The 18298-nt window shown below is 46.4% G+C and overlaps 1 protein-coding gene across 10 annotated transcripts in view; it reads left to right on the plus strand.

The window, feature by feature from the left end:
* Positions 1 to 622: 622 nt before the first annotated feature.
* TP53INP2 (tumor protein p53 inducible nuclear protein 2) overlaps positions 623 to 18298 on the plus strand; it is a 51675-nt gene continuing 33999 nt past the window's right edge. Inside the window, exons 1-3 of one of the 10 annotated variants that reach the window (XM_077335322.1) lie at positions 683 to 729; positions 8463 to 8564; positions 9033 to 9192. The gene's annotated coding sequence lies outside the window, so the exon portion shown is untranslated. Of the gene's footprint in view, positions 815 to 2218; positions 2640 to 2978; positions 3128 to 8462; positions 8565 to 9032; positions 9193 to 18298 lie in introns of those variants that run through there. The other 9 variants (XM_077335320.1, XM_077335323.1, XM_077335325.1 and 6 more) reach the window with 9 other exon arrangements.

The following is an 18298-nucleotide window of genomic DNA, read 5'->3' on the forward strand; positions in this document are numbered from 1 at the left end:
GAATTGTGTTTCTTCTGTATCCTCATGTCATTTCTGCAGATAATCTGTGGTTCTGAATGAGGAAGGTCTGATAAAGAGACTTCTGTTACATCTCTAGTATGTGTAGATATTTATGTAGAATCTCTTGCTGCTTATCTAATTTCATTCCCCTCTTCTTTGAAAACAGATCAAGGCAAAACGAATCGTGGCTCAAAACAAGTATTTGCCTTCTATGTCTAGCATGTATCACTCAAGGAAGCTAACTACACACCTACTTCTTGGGATCCAGAGAACAAAGGTGGTCATGGTAGGTTAGGAGGAAATGGGAGTGCTATTTATGGTACTTCACACACATAGATCACTCCTTGCATTTTTGTACATTTGAGTGCATCTTGAAAAAGAGCGAGCCCTGCTTCCTCTAATTGTTCACAGTTAAAGTGTCAGATGTATTGAAAGCTGACTCAGTTGACTGTCCTTCCCCCTCCCTCATTCATCAGATGGGCTGCCCACCTCCAAAAGAAACATTCTCAAGTCCATGACGTATGTTCACTTGAATATCTGTCCCTCGCCTTATTTAACACCACAAATCAGATCTTTTTTTAAATGTTGAAAAACTGTTCTAGAGCATGTGGGAGTTGTCTTATGACATCACAGGGAGCCAGCCAATCAGCCAAGTGCACATTCAGCTTCAGAAGCAAACAGGAAGAACTGGTTTCCATGGGAGAGAACATTTATATCTGAACAAACATGGTAAGTGTTCTTTTACAGTTGGCTCATTGCTCAGATTGTGTACATCTACACACGCCCTCAGTAATCCTTACAATGGTCCTATGAGGTAGGTTAGAGTTCTTATATCCACTTTGCAGGTTGGGAGGCTGAAACTGTTGCATAATAACCCATAGTTAATTCATGATGGGACAAGATTTGAACCTTGGACTTCCCTGTTCATAGTTTAAACTCCTCTCCTATACTAGCCCCAACATGTAGCAGCTCAGGCAACAACCACCTCCTTCCTTTTAACAGACAAAAATACCATCAAAACCATCCAGCAAAAAATCCTAAACAGAGTTACTTCCTTCTAATTCCAGGGATTTAGGAGGGTCTAACTAGGACTGCACTGTAATTCACCTTCAGTTTTTCATTGTTCCTTCAGCTCTCGGTCTTGAAAAGAACCAGCAAGATCTGTGCCTGGCTTGTTGCTGGCTTTTGCTTCTATAAGGGGCAAGGCCTTGTGATACCATGGACCTTCGTATATGGCGAATTCACCTCCCTCACTTGTATAAAGGTGAAACTATGGGTGTATGTGGGTCTTGACAGCCATTTCTGAATGGTAAAGGTATTATTCCTGATGCTTTGACTCTTGTATTTAGTCTCATTTAAAGAGGAATTCTAACAATGGAGCGGTAAGGTTTTGCTTCCTTCGTTTTATAGAAGGGGCCAGTCAGGCCATCTAGTCCAACCCCCTGTTCAATGCAAGATCAGGATCTGTCAATGAAGGGGAGCTCACCACCTCTTTAGGCATTCTGAACTACTCTGATTTCCCTCCCTGATATCTAACCGATATCGTGTAGTTTTTAAACATGTAGTTTAAACTCATTCCTGCAACTTCTGTACTCTGCTGTCAACAGGAACCGCTCCCTGCCCTCCTCCAAGTGACAAACTTTCAAGTACTTAAAGGGAGCAGTCATGTCCCCTCTCAACCGCCTCTTCTCCAGGCTGAACATTCCCAAATCCCCCAGTCTTTCCTCACAGGGCTTGGTCCCCAGGTCCTGGATCATCCTCACTGCTCTCCTCTGAACTCTCACCATTTTGGCCACATCATTTTTTTAAGTGAGGCTTCCACAGTACTCCAGGTGCAGTCTGACCAAATCGTTAAGCTTTCCAGGATATATACAATTCTATATTCAAATCACTCTTTAAAAGAAATCTCATCTATAGGAAGGGCTTGTCCTTTTCCAGTCGGCTTACAAAACGGAAGTGGGTGGGGGAGGCGCAGAAAGGTGGTGTCCCTTGTTTTAAGTCGTCCACCCGGAGGTCCAATGCCCAGATCGTGTCCTTCCCAAGACCTATTCCTACTGCCGCCACCCAATACATCTCCCTTCCACGGGTCCCGGAGTTCACGTGGAGCAGCAGAAGCTCCACCCACGGCTTCTCCAAAAGCCCCGCCTTCCCGCCGTTGTCCGTTTCCTATTGGCTGCTGCGGACGGCCGCAACGCCGGCAGCAGGCGGGCCCCTTTGTGACGTCACAATCAGCTGTTTGAACGTTCTAATTTCTGAGCCGAGATCAACTGGGGATTCAGCAATAACAGCAAAATAATAATACCAAGACCGCAGCCAGGGGAGGGAGGGTGTCCGGGCGCAAGAGCAGCCGCATGCCGCTCGCAATGTTGTATATCTTCTGAGAAGATCGGAAACGCCGTTCAAATCATCACCGCCACCGCCTACCTTCTCTTCTGCTGCATCCTATTTGTGTGTGTGTGTTTGTGTGTGGGGGGTCTTTTTTTTCTTTTAAAGAACAAAAATCATTTCTATTATCGACCTTGGTTGATTTCAATTAAAACTACCTCACAGACTCTGCCTAAAGCTGGTGCTTAAAAAAAAATCTTGTCGGTTTTCTTTGTGACGTTGTTTACAAAACATTTGATGACATTAAAGGCAAGGTAAGCGCCCTTTTCTTCCCTATTTCTGTGCGGCCGATGTCTTTGCAAACTTGAGTGGAACTGAGCACTCCTTGTACGTTTTTTAAATATGATTATGTTGCCTTTTCTGTCGCTGAGAGCTGTTCTTTTGCACGTCCGGCATCTTAATGGCTTGTGTCCCTCGGCTTTGATGGCAGCTTCCCTGCTGGTGGGCTATTTAAATTCCCTTTGTGTTTCGCCGCTGGGATGCGGCCGGGAGCCTCGCTTTTATGCTTCTGAAGATGTTGTTATAGACGCCTTATGATTTCCTTCTCTGGTTGGCAGGCAAATGGCGAATACATTACCTTGGGCGAGGAGAACGCGAAACGGTGCGGGGGAGGGTCGTTTTGCTTTGTTGTGACTTCCGAAACAGACAGTCCAGGGGCACCAAGCAGAGGGGGGGGGGGATCTGGTGTTTACTTCAACCCCCTCCACCGCCGCCCTCAGCTTTGACTTGTGAATGAATGCAGGTGCGTAAAACGGGTGTGGATTTATAAGACCCCCCCCCCCTCCCGCTCCCCGGGCTGAGCCTTCTTATTGACGCTCGCGGGTTCCAAGGAGAGGCTCTCGGTATTCAACAAAGACGGCGGGAGCTTGCCAGAGCCGAGGGCAAGGCGGTCTGGCTTGTTGTCCCCGACTCTCCGGAGTGCAGAAAGAGCTTTTTGTCCCGGCTCGCTTCTGCGACCTCAAAAGGGCAGATCTTCCTAAGAATAACAAGAATCGCGGGCGGGGAGAGGGGGCGGGAAGGAGGGCCGCGAGGGAAGGGCCGGGGCGCGCGGGCCAGCCGTTCCCTTGTTTGCACGGAGCCTGGCTCCCTGAGGTCATAACAGGCGAATGGAAAATGTTCCTCATAATTAAGTGCAGATCGGCGCGGCAGGGCGGCTGCTGCTGGCGGCTCAGCGGAGCTCTTGCCGAGGCCGGAGCTCTGTGCAAGAGCCGCTGCAGTCCTCCCAGCGACCGCTATGTGCGCGGCCTCGGCGGTGGAAAGGCAGGCCGGGTTGGTTTTCTTGGGCAACCCCCCCCCCCCCGCCCGCCCGCCCGGTCACTCCCGTGCCTATTTCCGAGGGGACGCGTAGGAAAGAGATCGATGGGAACAGACGGGATACTGGGGGAGGAGTCGGAAAGGCAGGGACCGCGGGGAGAAATGTGCGCCGCCGAACAAAGGTCTTCTCCCTGCAGCAGCGGGCCTTCCGCGGACACGGAGTTGCGTGCCGAGATACCCGCCTTCTTTAGGCAGTCCTGCCTTTGGGCTGGAGGCCATGCGGGCCGAACAGGCTCCGTCAGAACCGCCTAAGCGAGCATGCACGGGTCTAGCCGTCTGAGAGACGAAAAGGGTCTTCACTACTCCGGGGACGGACGGGGGGCAAAGAGCGGGCTTGGGCAAGCGGGTTCGTGGAGCCGGAGGGAAGCGGCCGACCCCGCTTAGTGGGTTTCAGGGATCCGCCGCTGCTTTCTCTCCTCATCCCTTCCCTTCTCTCTTTTTTTTTTTGCCTCTTTGTTGTTTGTTTCTTGGCCAACGGCATAAGAGTTTCAGGTTGATCTCTCTCCCCATTGGCTGCCCGGGCTTGGAAGCCTGTAGTGACGTGTTGCCTGGATTTGCATATGACATTGAGGCGTCACCAAGGGCCGCCCTTTCCAAGCTCTCTTTCTCCCCCCCCCCCTCGCCCGCGCAGATTGAAGTTGTCCTCCGTTGACCTGCTGGGCGGAAAGCGGTCGCGGATTGGAGCGCCGAAGCTCGACGCATTCCTCGGGCGATTTCGACGGGCCGGGAATCTGGACCTCTGCGTTCCGCTGAGCATAAAAGCAAGCGGGAGGTCGGGCCGGCTCAGCAATGAAGGCCCCTGCGAAGGATGGGGGCAAACAGTTCGGGTTTCAGGCTCATTCCGTGCCTTGCATTTTACTTCCTTATACTTGCTTAAAACGTTTGTAGTCTGCGCCCTCTACCTTTAAAAAATTGCCCGTGGTCGCTCACAGCAATCTTAAAACACACAAAGACACACTAACCACGAGTAGTTTTTTTAAGTGCTAAAAATCCCTCTAACAACATCAGACAGCATCAATTTCTGTTCAAACAGCAGGAGGTGATAAAACATCTCAGACCATGTTAATGTATAATTTCATGGTGGGCACAGCAGAAGAATGTGCTGTGAAAGGCAAAGGGGCAGTTTTCAATAATTGGGGTTTTAAAAGAAGAGAATCCAGAGAATGTTTTGAACAATCTAAAGGTGTGTGTACACACTTCTGGGCAAGCTACCAAAAACATTTCCTTCTTGCCCAGAAGTGTACACACACACACATTTCCCAGTTCTAGTTGGACTGCATTGTCAAGTCCCTCCAAAGGTGTCTTTTCTGCACTGAGGTGATCATACCCTGTGGGGTGGGTGAGGCTGAGAGCCAGTTTGGTGTAGTGGTTAGGAGTGTGGACTTCTAATCTGGCATGCTGGGTTCGATACTGCGCTGCCCCACATGCAACCAGCTGGGTGACCTTGGGCTCGCCATGGCACTGATAAAACTGTCCTGACCGGGCAGTGATATCAGCGCTCTCTCAGCCTCACCCACCCCACAGGGTGTCTGTTGTGGGGAGAGGAATGGGAAGGCGACTGTAAGGCGCTTTGAGCCTCCTTCGGGTAGGGAAAAGTGGCATATAAGAACCAACTCTTCTTCTTCTTCATACAATGACCGTTGATTAGCACATTAAAAAATCTGCTCTCCGAGGTTCAAATCCAGAAGCCCCTTAAAGGCCAACACTGCTATAAGCTTTGGAAAGTCAAGGCTTCCTTCCTTAGATAATAGGGGGGCCAGGAAGGGAGTTTGGACTGTCGGGAGCCGGCACGCTGGAAATCTTGCTGGTCTTTCAGATGCTGCTGGATTCAAATCTTGCTCTTCTACCACAGACCAATGTCACGCCTGAAACATCTCTCCATGGTGTGTGTCTCAATGAGGACAGCAGTGAAAACCTGTTAGGGCCTCCCACAAAAGCAACAGCATCATGTATCAAAATTCATAAATCAAAATTATGAGATCATTCTCAGGTATCCATTCGGTCACTTTACAGATGCGACTCCTTTTTTGGCCATAGACTATATTCCAGATTTTAACTAGGTCGGCTGAAAAGCAGTTTAGGCTATAACATGCATTTTATTTTTTATCTTGTTGGCCGCAGATGTTCAGCTGACCTCTTATTCATCCATTTGTAACAATCATAACTGAATGTGATTCATGGAGGTGACAAAAATGGCAGAGTCATCTGTGTGAAAGCTGAATTGCCTGGCATTTATTATTGCGTGTATTGCTCATTTCAAGCCTGCCCCTGCAGCTGTGAGTGCTGGGAAGAGACTCCGATGGGTTCTTCTGCATGGGCAGAGGTTCAAAGAGATTCAGGAGCAACTCAGATAAATGATATAGGGGAGCTGCAAAGGTGAAGACAAATATTCTGAAAGGTCCCTCCCTTCTCAGTAGTAGATAAGGGAATCAGACCGCAAAGGTGAAAATGACCTACAGTCCAAAGGCAGGACTACCTAAAGAAGACTGGTATCTTTAGTAAGGAGGGAAGACTGGTATCTTTAGTAAGGAGGAAAGTTTTTGATCTTTTCAGCTGGATGCAGGATCCCACTGCCATCCATGGGCCCTAGGGATGCCAGCCTCCAGGTTGGGCCTGGGGATTCCACAGAATTACAGGTCATCTCCAGACTACAGAGATCCGTTCTCCTGGAGAAAATGGATGCTTTGGAGCAGGGGTAGTCAACCTGTGGTCCTCCAGATGTCCATGGACTACAATTCCCATGAGCCCCTGCCAGCATTTGCTGGCAGGGGCTCATGGGAATTGTAGTCCATGGACATCTGGAGGACCACAGGTTGACTACCCCTGCTTTGGAGGGTAGACTCTATGTACTCCACTGAGACCCCTGCCTCTTCCCAGGCTCCATCCTTAAATCCCCAGAAATTTCCTAAACTGGATATGGTAACCCTACCTCTCCATCCCTTGCCAGTGGCCAGAGATGTATTACAAGTGGTGGTGAGCTAGAACTTCCAGCTAAGTGAAATTTTGGATGAAGACTCTAGAATCTCTCACTAATTATTAGATCTTCAGAATATAGGCTAGGTAACAAGATTTTGTTTTGCACTAGGAATCCTCGTTCAGTAGAAAGTGATGAAGATCCTCCCCACAGATTCCATTTCCAGCTAACAACACATTACTTTGTATAGGGTTTCTGTTTATTATATTTCTTTTAGATGCAGGATTGGTTTAGACTGATATTTTTAAATGGTTAACATTGTTTTCATAAGCCACCTTGCGTCCTTTGATGGAGGATGTTTGGAAAAGAAATCACATGTATGCGTCACAAGTCTACATCAGATTTGTATGTGATGATATTGTGGTGAGTAGGTGGTGTTCTTAGATCTATTCTGGAAGTTTTTCCTTCACTTGTCTTCTGTGCCCATCCTGTTCTGAGGTATGTGGCATTTGAACGCTGGAAGAGCACTGTCAAAAAAGTTATTTTGGTAGAGGCACTGCCCTTGTTGATTACCAAAATAGGAGCTACTTATTCCTCCAAGCCTAACACGTAGGGTTGTTATGTATAACTTCTTGCCATCTTTTTTCCCCCCCTCCTGGCTTTACTTAATAGGATTATTTAACAGAGCAGGATAATTCTCAGAAATCAACAATAGTAACATTTGTTCCTCTGGGAGAATAAGGAGTTGTTTGATTTATTTTCAGTTTAGTTTTCCCCTTAACAAAAAAAACTCTGTCAAGAATTTACTTAAAAATAATGTATCGCTACCTATACTGCATTCTCTCAATGCAGAAGACAAATGTATAGTTTCTAAGGTGGATCTTGCTGTGACCAAAGGCCCTTTGCAGCTGAAAATTCTCACTTAAAAAAAAAACATCTACACAATGTTGTTCTCTAATCATCCACTTTACAAAGTTTTCACTGCTTTGCTCCAGTGTTCTTTGCTATAATAATTTTGGAAAGAAAATCTCAGGCCAAGCACATTTGCACATTATCTGAACAGGAAGGGTTCATTTTTCAATGGTCTTGCCCACATCAACACAATTTTCCTTCAGCTGCCATTTTCCTTTCCACTGGAAAAACTTTTGGAGGTCTTCAGGAATTGCTATCGCACTGTAGGGCAGTAATATATTGCCAGAATCTCCTAGTTCTTTTTAACTCCCTGCTTTCATTTGTCAATGAACAAAATGTGAGTCCAGTAGCACCTTTAAGACCAATTATGTTTTATTCAAGGTGTGAGCTTTCGCGTGCATTCTTCCTCAGACAATGGAACACGAATCAGAACAGACAAAAAGAGAGAATAAATTAGTAGTGAATTAGTAAACAGCATCACAACAAATATACACCCTGATAATGAAATTGGATAGTTGCTTGAGTTCCTTAATTATCCAGTCTTCATTATCATGCTGTATATTGGCTGTGACTCTGTTTACTAATTTACTTACTAATTTACTTTCTCCTTATATCTGTACCCTCATGATCCCTGTTTGGACTCAGGTTTTATTCTGCTACTTCAGACCACAAGGCTACCCACTTCAATTCATTTTTAAATGTCAGTCGCTATCTCTTTCTGTAGGGGAAGTATAAGGGAAAAGGTGCAGGTAGCTTTTGTCCACCTCTCCTGAATATGAATTGGGAAGAGAGAAGCAACAAGAAGCAGGTGGGAATTTTACGACTCAGCTGATCCACTCTCTGAAATGTGTTTGCATTTGCTGTTGCAAAAAAAAAAAAAGCTGCATGGGAAATAATAACAGTAATAAATAATTTTATTTGTACCCTTCCCTTCCAGTGCTTTGGTAGCATCAATACATTCATTGTCTCCCAACACCTTGACCCTCACCCACAAAACAGGAAGCTTTCATGAGATTTTGATGCCAGCTTTGAAGCCTTGGTATGTTTATTACCCCATAGAGTCAAGTGGAAGGATTTTGACATTAGCTAAAAACATTTTCCAGGGGCTGAGAACAGTTTTAATGCTGCATCAGTTTTCCCTAACCAATGAGTCACAGAACCAGAATAAACTACAAAACGAATCAGAACAAATCATGCAAGATTTGCATGATTAATACACATTGGGGTTCCTTTTTGGGACAAGATTTCAATGGTCTGGGTACAAAATGTTGTTGTTGTTGTTTTAAATTTAGGAGTACGCTGAGCCCTTACAATTAAAAAGACATTAACTGTTCTTACAGCCCCTAAAGAAAACACATTGAATCACCAGCTGGGACTGTCAATGTGTGCCATCTCTATCTCTACATGTCATATATGAGCACAGAAAGTCTGTTGTTTGCACAGGTTTAACCTTGGTGGCACTTGTGGTGTCATCCTTCCAATGACATCTCAGTCTCTTTTCTTTCAGAGAAAGGAGCATAGGCAGGTAATTTTCCGAGTCTCTATATCAGCCATGGCTGACTGATCCAGTCTTATCCGATGAAGGGACACAGCAGAATTACCTGCTTCCAGCAGAGGCTTTCTGGAAGGAGGAGGAAAGATGAATCACACAGAGATGTAACAGATAGGTCAGTACTTGGGGCTTGTAGAAACCCTTCACTAATTCATTGAATTTCAGATTACCCCTGTAGGAGATTTTACCCACTGGAACAGCAGAGCTTGGTAGCCCCAGCAACCTCTGTGGGGGAGGGAAAGCAAAAATGGAGGGGGGAGGCTTTGTCTCTCTGCTACGTAATCCCCTCTTGCTGTGAGCAGATGGTTCCTGCTAGGCTATCAACATACAGTCTGAGCTGAGTCCACTTTCCCATATGAGCAGAAAGGGGGGAGGGAGGGAGTGCATACCAGTTGCCTCCCATTTTCCAGCATGCTGGGACAGATTGATTCAAAAGATTCTGAAAGGCTACATGAAGGCTATATTGGCAGGTCCCAGTTCCTCTTCCGCTGTCAATACCTCCCTCCCTAATCCTAATGGGCAGGACTATGTGCTTTAGCCAGATTCTCAGTTTGTACCCTTTGAAAATGGTTCCCAAGGCATTTGTATATTGTCGCAAATAATGATTGCCAACTGAGCAAGGCTGGCACAAAGTGTTTTGCCACCCCAAAGAAAGGATGCTCAGGGAGATGGTCTCTGGGTTACCACCAGCCCCGTCCAAGGCAAGCATCTGCAGCAGCACCTGACATCTCCTATGTGTCATCCAGCATTCCCTCCCCTTGTTGAGCTGTCCCTAAGCATTTACAAGGGAGGGCTGACCACAGAAGCAGCCCTGAGTCTGAGCTACAGAATGGAACTCCTTGTTTCCTGGCTTAGCTATGGTCTCATGGATGACTCTCTCACAGCTCCATGCTCTCCAGTGGGGAAAATAGAGGACTGTTGTAGGGTTAGAGCGAGGGTTGCCTGCCTCCGGGTGGGGCCTGGAAATCTCCCATTATCAGAACTGGACTCCAGATAATCAAGATGGCTTCCTTGGAGAAAATGGAGGGTCTCTAGGCTCCAGCAGGGGAGTCCCCAGGCCTCAACAGGGGACTGACAACCCTCTTTGTAAATCCTTTATAACTTTAATCCACAGCTGGTCCTAATCAGATCATGAGTCTATCAAGATCAGTATAAGCAACTCTGACTGGCACTGGGACTCCAGGGTCTAAGGCAGGGGTAGTCAAACTGCGAATACTGGCAGGAGCTCATGGGCATTGTAGTCCGTGGACATCTGGAGGGCCACAGTTTGACTACCCCTGGTTTAAGGGTCTATCTTTCACACAACTTGCTACCTGATCTTTTTAACAGGAGTTGCCAGGGATTGAACATGGGATGTTCAGCACACAAAGCAGATGCTCTGCCACTGAGTCACAGCCCTCCCTCATTCGTCCTTATCGGGCTTGTGGATACATGCTTGGGTACCAACTTCCATGCTCAGAAATCAATACAGAGACACCGCCTGTTAAGCAATTCTAAATTCAGGCCTTGTGTGGCATTACTTAAGGATTGCCACACATCGTGAGCTGATAAAAAACAAAACTCAAAGGATATTACCCCCATCCTGGGCTATGGACATAACCTGCCGGGAATTTCCCTTGCACAGTTTTGACTGAAAGGAATGGAAGTTACACAAGTGTACTTCCGTGCTCATGTGCAAGTCATTTTTAGTGAGATTGTCACAGCTTGGGCCCAACCTGTTAGCTGCTCACTTCATACACATCATCTGAGGTCTGAGTGACCCAAGATTTTGAAGCAAACGGGGAAGACATTAGTGCCTTAAAATAATTCTCCTTTTGTCAACCAGGAGCAAAACTGCTTCAGCTTTAAAGATCAATGCACTCTGTGCAGAAATTTAGAGGTAAAGAACTGTTGATTTGTACCCCGCTTTTTACTACCGGAAGGAGTTTCAGAGTGGCTTGCAATCTGCTTCCCTTCCTCTCCCTACAACAGACACCCTGCGAGGTACGTTGTGCTGAGAGAGCTCTGGGAGAACTGGGAGTGGCCCAAGTTCATCCAGCTGGCTGCATGTGGAGGAGGAATCAAACCCGGTTGTCCAGATTAACGGACAATTAGCTACTACACCAAGATGGCTCTTGTTTTCTTAATTAAATATCATCCAATCTCTCATTCATAGTACTGAGACCACCAATCCGTTTGTACACGTTCAAGCTTGTTGACAGGGCTCAGTCGTTCTGGAGGATGTTGTGAAAAGAGATGTGGTGAAATTTCAGAGCAGTGTTGCTTGGCATTACATGGTGACATCCTGCAAACTTCTGCTATTGGCAGCCTACTGTATATTTGACACCCTGAAAGGCAGTTTGGATGAATGAGGGGGTGCTTTGTGTTTGACAAGTCTTGAATGGAAATTAATACCAAAATTCAGAATTTTTGCTTTGAAGAGAGTAGCACCTGGGTGACTCGAGAATATCCTTGCTATCAACAGTGTTCCTTGCAAACTCCGGCCTAGGGATAATCAAGGATGGGCTGTCCCATTGAAGCATGCCAGCACTAAGTAAAGCTTCCAGGGGCTTTTGACTTTCTGTGCTGACTGGCAGGCGTTCCAGACCATGCTGGGCAGGTCATGTGGATATGCCATCAAGTCCTGAATTCAGATCTTGGCACCTACCGCCATTTCCCCAGATTTAGCGAGGACATCAGGTAAAATCAAGGTGTGAGACACTTCCATGTGACCAACTCACTGGAACGCTGGCAAGTCAGCAGGGACTAGATTTCTCCTGCATTGAAATGGAAATATTTTTTTAAAATGTCTAACCTACCTCTCTGCCAAAGACTCCTGGGATAGTTTCCAGACAGCATCTAGTTAAAACCTTACAGCTCACATTAAAATGGCAAAAGAATAGGAACTCATAAACAACCGCAGCCAATAAATGGCATGCTGCACTGAAAACATCAGGTAAAGAGGGGCAAAATCCTCTTAATTTAACCAAATGTCTGGGCAACTAAAGAAAAAAATCTTTGGCACCAAAAAGCTGGCAAGATCAGACCTTAGCAGAGCTGCTGTGGAGGGAGTTCCACAGTCAAAGTGCTACCATAGAAACGGCCCTGTTTCAAATAATTCTCAAAATGAGAGAGAAGAGGAGAGCTGGTTTTTTATACCCTGCTTTTCACTACCTGAAGGAGTCCCAAAGTGGCTTAAAACACCTTTCCCTTCCTCTCCCTAGAACAGACATCCTGCGAGGTAGGTGGGGCTGAGAGAGCTCTAACCAAATGGCTCTGCGACAACAGCTCCAAGAGAACTGTGACTAGCTAAGATCACCCAGCTAGCTGCATGTGGAGAAGTGGGGAATCAAACCAGATCTCCAGACTGGAGTCTGCTGCTCTTAGCCATTACAGTACACTGGCTCATTATAAGCTAGCTCAGTATAGGACATAAAACTTCAATGGCAAAACTTAAAATGAACATCAGTCTATTAAAAATGAAGTTTTGTCAAAGTTTGCAAGTCAGTATATAGACTTCAGAAAGAACTTTGGAATCTCAGTCTCTGGAAGAACAAAATAAAATAAAAAAGCACAGGAGTATTTTCTGAAGCTTCAGGGAGATACAAATCATTTTTCTCTGAGACCTTGTAGAACCCATTTACCAAATAATCTGCAGGCAGCAGACTGTCTGACAGCCTTACATGTTCCATTTGTTAGGCAACCACAGAGATCTTTAGCAACCAGAACTTTAAACATAGTTGATGGCAGGTTTAAAACAAGATAGAACAACATGATAAAAGGAAGATAAATGCACTCAGCTGGGGGGGGGGGTAGAGATGTTATAAGATGATTTAGAGCCAGCAGAGCACATTTGACAGCTTAAGTTGACATTGACAGAGAAAGGCACAGAATCCTTCACAAAGCAACATACTGCAATGCCTTCTTTCATGTTACCTCACATAACCTAACAGGTGATCTGTGCTTGACTCTAGAGGGGAAATAGGGCAGAGTCTTGTGCTGCTGGGAATAGGGAACTGGTTTTGCTCCAGTAAGCTGGAAATCAACCTCATTCAGTTTGGTGATTTGACCTGACAATTAGGTTAGAAAATTGGTTTTCATGACATTAGGCAGATTACTAATTTTGCGATAAACACACTGGGCCACAAATGGAACGCACATTGTATTTTTTAGTACGCTGTTAAATCAACAGTTCTAAAATTGTATACCAAATCCTAGCAGATAGTTTATAATACATTCATTTGTTTGTAGTTACATTTATTTGCTGCCTCTCTCCAGGGACTCAGGGTGGCTCACAACAGAATAAATCACATAAATAGAATAAAACACAGATCTAGGAATATAAATTAAATTAATAGATTTAAAAAAAAACATTAAACCCAGAAATTAAGCACTGATTTGCCAGATTCTGTCTCTCCTATGGGAGAAGGCAATGGAGTCTAATTTGGTGGGTTTCTGGCAGGAAGACCATCAGTTCCAGATGTTGTCTCAGCCCCAACCGTGGGCCTGGCAGAATAGCCCCCCTCTTACAAGTCCTGTGGAACTGATTAAGGTCCTGCAGAGCTCTGATCTCTTTTGGCAGAGCATCTCACCAGGTCCGGACCAGGACCAAAAAAAGCTGTGGCCCTGGTTGAAGCCATTTTAATCTCCCTGGGACCGGGGATCCTGAGTCAATTTTGGTCTCCATATCTTGAAGTTCTTTGGGGGACATAGGGAGGGGCATGAAAATATTAATAGTAATATGAATAGTAATTGGGTAAATAAAAAGCCAGTCTAGCACAGATGGCTCAGAACATTATGACTTCTGAACCTGTGCACAGCTTCTCCTAACTCATTGCAACTCTCTTCCCAATTTCAGCTTCGTTCTTCTGCTTCCCCTTTGGATATGTGCTGCAGGGGTAGTCAAACTGCGGCCCTCCAGATGTCAATGGACTACAATTCCCATGAGCCCCTGCCAGGTGGCAGGGGCTCATGGGAATTGTAGTCCATGGACATCTGGAGGGCCGCAGTTTGACTACCACTGAGTGCAGCAAGACTTTCTCACATACCTCTTAGTGCTATCCACGTCAGCATGTCTAAAAGAAGCAAGAAACAATTGCTGCACGGTGGTAGGACCTGTGGGTCATTTGCTTTGCTAGACTGAGGGCTTTGGCAGGTGCTCAACTATGCCAGTGCCTAGCGCTGGTCCTGGTGTCCTATTCCAGTGATTGGGTAGCCTGGGGGCCTCCCAGAATTGTCACACTAGAGAAACTCCCCTGGAGAAAACGGCCGCTTTAGAGGGTAGACTACCCCTATCCAAGCCCCTCCATCGCTGGGTGCCACATCCAAAACCTCCAGGTATTTTCCAACCCAGAGTTGGTAACCCCAAAAATGTCTGAAATGCCTCCACTGAAAAATGTTTGAGGCGACATCAACTTTTTCCGTCTGGTGCTTGGTCCCCAGGGGCTATGGAATACACTTCACTCCTTGAGCTCTGAGTGTATCTGTAAACTCACAAGGCCGTGAGTTTAGACAAGGCAGGGCAGCCCATCCGTTCCCATGCAGTCCCCAGCAGATTACGCACCCTGGGCTGTTTTGGGTAGCCAAAGCCCCTCTTCCTGAGCTGCAGTCCCAAAGCCCCGCCTCCTGCTGAGCTGCCAAGTGGGCCTTGGCAAGCACCCTTGGGAGCTTCATTCTCAGCAGCTGCCATCTGTCTATGGAAGGAGCAGAGTTGGGTTGGCCTGACCTGACTTGTGGCAAAACGTATCCTCTAGTTTGGAACTTGGGGACAAAAAGACTCTGAGATATGGTGTGCAAGTAGTTGTGCATCAGCGTTCCAAATACTACTTCACAAATGGTCGGGATCGTTCCCTTGCATTTGACACAAACAGAGTTTACAGAAACTGGACACCTGCAGGGCTAGAATGCGAAAACAGCTCCTCTATTAATCCATTGCCAAACTGTCAACTGTCACGCTGGGGTTTTTTAACAGCTGTTAGATGCAATTCACGTGGCCGCTGTAGCCAGCTCCTTTTGTTCTGTTCCGGCTGTACTTTGCTCCTGGTGACTTGAGTCAGAATAAATGGGCCATGAGCATAAACTGCAGCATGGGGCTGCCCTAGCTCAATCCGCATTAGGAAGCTTTGTGATGCAAAATCAATTTGCAGATATTTACTGCTTGTAGCACGTGCCAGGCAAGGGGGGGAAACATGTGATCAAGTGCAATGTACTCATTTGAACTGTCATGCAGTGTTGTAGGTGAATACAGATTAGAAATATCTACTGAGTATTGAGATCTTTGTGTAAAGGATCAAAAGACAGGTTTAAGGGTTAGGGACATGATCAAGCTAACCTTTACAGATCTATCTATCCATCCATCCATCCATCCATCCATCCATCCATCCATCCATCCATCCATCCATCCATCATCTATCTATCTATCATGCATAGTGCAGGGGATTGGACTAGATCAGTGGTCCCCAACCTGCGGTCCGCAGCCCAGTGCCGTGCCGCAAAGGCCATGGCGCCGGGCAGCTGCTTCTTCCCTCCCCCGCCCGAAGCGAGAAGTTTGCCAGGCTGCGAGCAAATCGGCCGTCGAAGCGGCCGATTAGCTCGCGGCCCGGCAAGCTTCTTGTTTCGGGCGGGGGAGGGAAGAGAAGCTTGCTGAGCCGCAAGCTAATTGGCCGCTTTGGCGGCCGATTTGCTGGTGGCTCGGAGGGGCCGGGAGGCGAAGCCGCGGCCGCCGACATGGCGGCGGCGCAAATGCGCATGTGCGGACTCCCGCACACACGTGTTTGCGCCCCTGCCAGGCGCAAACGCGCGTGCGCAGCAGTTCGCGCACGCGCGTTTGCGCTGGGGCTGCCGCGCGTGCACGGGCCCCCGAGCCGCCCTCTCCCCACTCTCCGGAGCAGCGGTCCGTGGCAGCCGAAAGGTTGCGGACCGCTGGACTAGATGACCCATGAGGTCCCTTCCCACTCTATCATTCTTTGGTTCTATGACTATGATTCTATGTTGCTGCTAACTCATGGTGACCCTACAGATTTTTCAAGACAAGAGACTCACAGAGATGGTTTGTCATTGCCTATCTGTGCATAGCAACCCTGGATTTCCTTACTAGTCTCTCACCCAAATAATAACGAGCGATGACCCTACTTAGTTTATAAAATCTGACTAGATCAGGCTAGCCTGGACTATCCCGTTCCGTCAGGGCTTATAATCATATGCATATTTAATTGGAAATGAGTCCTATTAAACTAAATGGGATTTACTTCCTCTTAATTATGCATAGGCTTTGACTGTTTGTCTCGTTGGTTTCAGCGGTGTAACTTGATCCTATTGCGTATTGGAAATACATTCTATTAAAATCTGAAGGATTTACACCCTAGACAGTATGTCTAGGATGAAGCATGTGCTTGTGACTCCTCCAGTATAATCAATTAGACTTAAACACATTAAACTTGGGCTGGATTGGTTTCTTGGTTCAAATGAGGCCTATCCCAGAGCAAAGGTACACTCTGGGGACAGGTAGCTTTCAAACAGAGCTCATGATGTGGCAGTTTCTCCTCATCATGGTTTAAAGAACACAATTTCCACAATGGCATGCCCTCTAAAAATTGTTGTATTTTCTTGAGAACATAGTTTGACTCCAGTGGCATTTTTAGACCCACAGAATTTATTCAAGGTATAAACTGTTGTGTGCACACACACTTCACAGATACAGTGAAACGGAATTTAATAGTCCATACAAATAGTTAGAGCAGGGGTAGTCAATCTGTAGTCCTCCAGATGTCCATGGACATCTGGAGGACCACAGGTTGACTACCCCTGAGTTAGAGGATGAGCAGTAAGTTAGCATACAACAGAGGAATACAGCAGAGGATGCTAGATTGGAATGCATTTCTCTGGTCTGGGGACAGGTGAGGTAACTACACAGTCAGTCACCCCACTTCAAAGAAGATGCTGTAAGATCACCTTTATGCATGAGAGGAGGTGAATGGATGACAGGAACTAAGTTAATTACTCTTAGCATCCCACAATAATGGATATATCTCTTTATACATTTCCTCTTCTGACATATTTATTTCCTTCACTATGTCTCTCCCCCCACGCCCAGAATTAAACCTAAACAAATGGTAACCATATAAACTAAGCTTGGTCTTCCTGGTTGGTCCTTGAACCTCAACCTCATTATGTTGGATGCTGCTATGCTGCTCAGCCTTTGCCAATATATGTGGACTGGTAACTTCCATTGTATCTGAAGAAGTGTGCATGCACACGAAAGCTTGTAACTTGAATAAATCTCTGTTGGTCCTAAAGGTGCCACTTTGTTCTGCTGCTTCAGGCCCAGAAGGCGACCCACCTGAATGTATTTTCTGTCATTACTGCTAGGAGAGTGGAATGCTGGGGATTCTTTGTCCTAGCAAGCATGCTGCCAAGCCCCACCCCCAACCCCCCCACATCTCTCTGGATGAACCATTTCCCCCTTGTGTACATGTACCATCTGGGGCATCCACATTTTCTATTCCCAGCTGTCTCAACGCTGTCTGACATGAATGTGCACAGCTCCCTGTCCACACAATCCTCTTTTCAATGTCAGTAATGTAACCGAATTTCAGAAGGATGATGATGATTGGCCAAAAGGGTGAAAATCGGTGGTGTGCCCCTACTAAGAATGCAGTTAAGCTTTCCTATGATGACCTCTGTTCAAGGTTAACTTCAGTGGGCTTAGTTTAAAGGGACATGGTGCACTTAGTTACTCACCAGGGGGGTCATATAGCAGCCAAACATTTCTCTCACCCTTGCTGCTCCTACTTTGCATGCCTTAGTAGCTCTTCTCTGCACTCTGAATTTGAAAATATCCAGCCCTTTATGCACCGTATTGCAGGCAAGGGGGAAAGTAAAATCCTCTCTGGGAAGAGGGTTTCCAATGTCTAATCTTGTCTGGGGCTGACAACTTTTTTCTGGAAGAGCTTCTGCCCTTTTATCAGGTGTCTGACAGGCAGATATGTTTGTTATTGCTCGTGACCTGGTTGATACGTAGTGGTTCAGAGAATAAGCAACAATCCAAGAAATCCTTGGTTTAAATTGGGGGTCTGCCATAAACACACTAGGAGATCTCAGGCAAACCTCTCCCTCTTGCCCCTGTCTCCACCACCTTCCTTATTATGAGGATAATTATAGTGCCCTATTCTTACAATAAAGTAGAGATGTTAGCTTCCAGTTGGGACCTGGAATTACAGCTCATCCCCAGGCTACAGATATGA

This window comes from Paroedura picta, chromosome 4 (assembly GCF_049243985.1).
Source record: "Paroedura picta isolate Pp20150507F chromosome 4, Ppicta_v3.0, whole genome shotgun sequence".
Taxonomy (NCBI): domain Eukaryota; kingdom Metazoa; phylum Chordata; class Lepidosauria; order Squamata; family Gekkonidae; genus Paroedura; species Paroedura picta.